General features: G+C 54.3%; 1 protein-coding gene across 8 annotated transcripts in view; it reads left to right on the plus strand.

Moving 5' to 3' along the window:
* tbxas1 (thromboxane A synthase 1 (platelet)) overlaps nt 1-2,500 on the plus strand; it is a gene marked incomplete at its 5' end in the record, with an annotated part of 95,312 nt that overhangs the window by 54,846 nt on the left and 37,966 nt on the right. The gene's annotated exons all lie outside the window — the stretch shown is intronic.

A 2,500-nucleotide genomic window follows, 5' to 3' on the forward strand; every position in this document is an offset into this window, starting at 1 on the left:
GAGCGGGCGAACCGCTCTGTGCCCTTTGGAAGGTGCCGACCGGTGGAATGCCAGTAGCAGCCCCTCACACTGCCCAGTAGGAGGAGGGATGGGGGGCTGGGGGGGGGGGGGGGGGGGTACCCTGGTGGGGGGGTACCCTGCCAACAGTCTCTGCTGCTTGATTACATCTAAAGCAAGCAAACTGAGGGCTGCTCTGTCGCCTTGCATAACAACAGGCCTGAGTGCGCTCTAAGCACCTTAACGGACAAGCTCTTCTTTGTGAGCCAACGGCTGCTATTCAGTCGTCAGCAGGCCAGCCAGCCATTCGGGCTTCCTGCCAGCCAGCCTGCATACCAGCCGTCCGACCAGCCAGCCAGCCTGCTAGCTAGGCTACCAACCAACCAGCCAGCCTGCTAGCTAGGCTACCAACCAGTCAGCCAGCCTGCTAGCTAGGCTACCAACCAACCAGCCAGCCTGCTAGCTAGGCTACCAACCAGCCAGCCAGCCTGCTAGCTAGGCTACCAACCAGCCAGCCAGCCTGCTAGCTAGGCTACCAACCAGCCAGTCAGCCAGCCTGCTAGCTAGGCTACCAACCAGCCAGTCAGCCAGCCTGCTAGCTAGGCTACCAACCAGCCAGTCAGCCAGCTGCTAGCTAGGCTACCAACCAGTCAGCCAGCCTGCTAGCTAGGCTACCAACCAGCCAGCCAGCCTGCTAGCTAGGCTACCAACCAGCCAGTCAGCCAGCCTGCTAGCTAGGCTACCAACCAGTCAGCCAGCCTGCTAGCTAGGCTACCAACCAGCCAGCCAGCCTGCTAGCTAGGCTACCAACCAGCCAGTCAGCCAGCCTGCTAGCTAGGCTACCAACCAGTCAGCCAGCCTGCTAGCTAGGCTACCAACCAGCCAGCAGCCACTGTGCCCCCAGAATGAGCCCTCACCATCTCAGCGCTCCCAGAGACCCACCTCAGCCCTGCTCAGAGAGAGCTGCTCCCACCGGGCCAGGACGCTGCTCTCCACTGACACCTAGTGGCAGCCCCATGCATCACGAGCAGCGCTAGAGGCACGGAGGCCGCGAGAGGCCGCGTTCGTACGTGCTCGTTTGTGTGTATGCGTGTGTCGAGTCTCTGACAGACCGTCCTTGTCTGTGTGTTACGTGTGTGTGTGTGTGTGTTACGTGTGTGTGTGTGTGTGTTACGTGTGTGTGTGTTACGGGTGTGTGTGTTACGTGTGTGTGTGTTGGGCTTGGGTGAGAGTCCAGCTCTGATTGTGTTCAGCTGAGATCTTACTGTCGTGAGCGTAGCAGGGCTGCTAGGTTTGGCCTGGCTTTCCGTCTGCTGGCTACTGTAGCTGGTGTATTTCATCAGTCCCCCTGCAGTAACCTTCTATCTCTCTCTCTCTCTCTCTCTCTAATAAAACAACCTTGAGGATGGTATGCTACTGTACGCATGTTGAATGTTGATGTAGAAGTGATTTGGCATCACATGCAATCACATGCAATCCCTGCAGCAGACCTGTTACACTGAACCTGTTGAACACTGTGAACAAGAGGAGTCTACTGTTCTTAGCCAGCAGGATCAGGGTTCTCCAGTACTTAGACAAGGCTAACATAGTACCCAGCAGGATCAAGGTTCTCCAGTACTTAGACAAGGCTAACATAGAACCCAGCAGGATGTCAGGGTTCTCCAGTACTTAGACAAGGCTAACATAGTACCCAGCAGGATCAGGGTTCTCCAGTACTTAGACAAGGCTAACATAGTACCCAGCAGGATCAAGGTTCTCCAGTACTTAGACAAGGCTAACATAGTACCCAGCAGGATCAGGGTTCTCCAGTACCTAGACAAGGCTAACATAGAACCCAGCAGGATCAGGGTTCTCCAGTACTTAGACAAGGCTAACATAGAACCCAGCAGGATCAGGGTTCTCCAGTACCTAGACAAGGCTAACATAGTACCCAGCAGGATCAGGGTTCTCCAGTACTTAGACAAGGCTAACATAGAACCCAGCAGGATCAGGGTTCTGCAGTACTTAGACAAGGCTAACATAGTACCCAGCAGGATCAGGGTTCTGCAGTACTTAGACAAGGCTAACATAGTACCCAGCAGGATCAGGGTTCTCCAGTACTTAGACAAGGCTAACATAGTACCCAGCAGGATCAGGGTTCTCCAGTACTTAGACAAGGCTAACATAGAACCCAGCAGGATCAAGGTTCTCCAGTACCTAGACAAGGCTAACATAGAACCCAGCAGGATCAGGGTTCTGCACTACTTAGACAAGGCTAACATAGAACGCAGCAGGATGTCCGGGTTCTCCAGTACTTAGACAAGGCTAACATAGTACCCAGCAGGATCAGGGTTCTGCAGTACTTAGACAAGGCTAACATAGAACCCAACAGGATCAGGGTTCTGCAGTACTTAGACAAGGCTAACATAGTACCCAGCAGGATGTCAGGGTTCTCCAGTAGTGACAGATGAGATGTGGTTCTGTAGTGACCAGCAGGATGCCTGTGCTCTATGGGAGGTCCAGT

Source organism: Borostomias antarcticus (genome assembly GCF_949987555.1).
Source record: "Borostomias antarcticus genome assembly, chromosome: 18".
NCBI lineage: Eukaryota > Metazoa > Chordata > Actinopteri > Stomiiformes > Stomiidae > Borostomias > Borostomias antarcticus.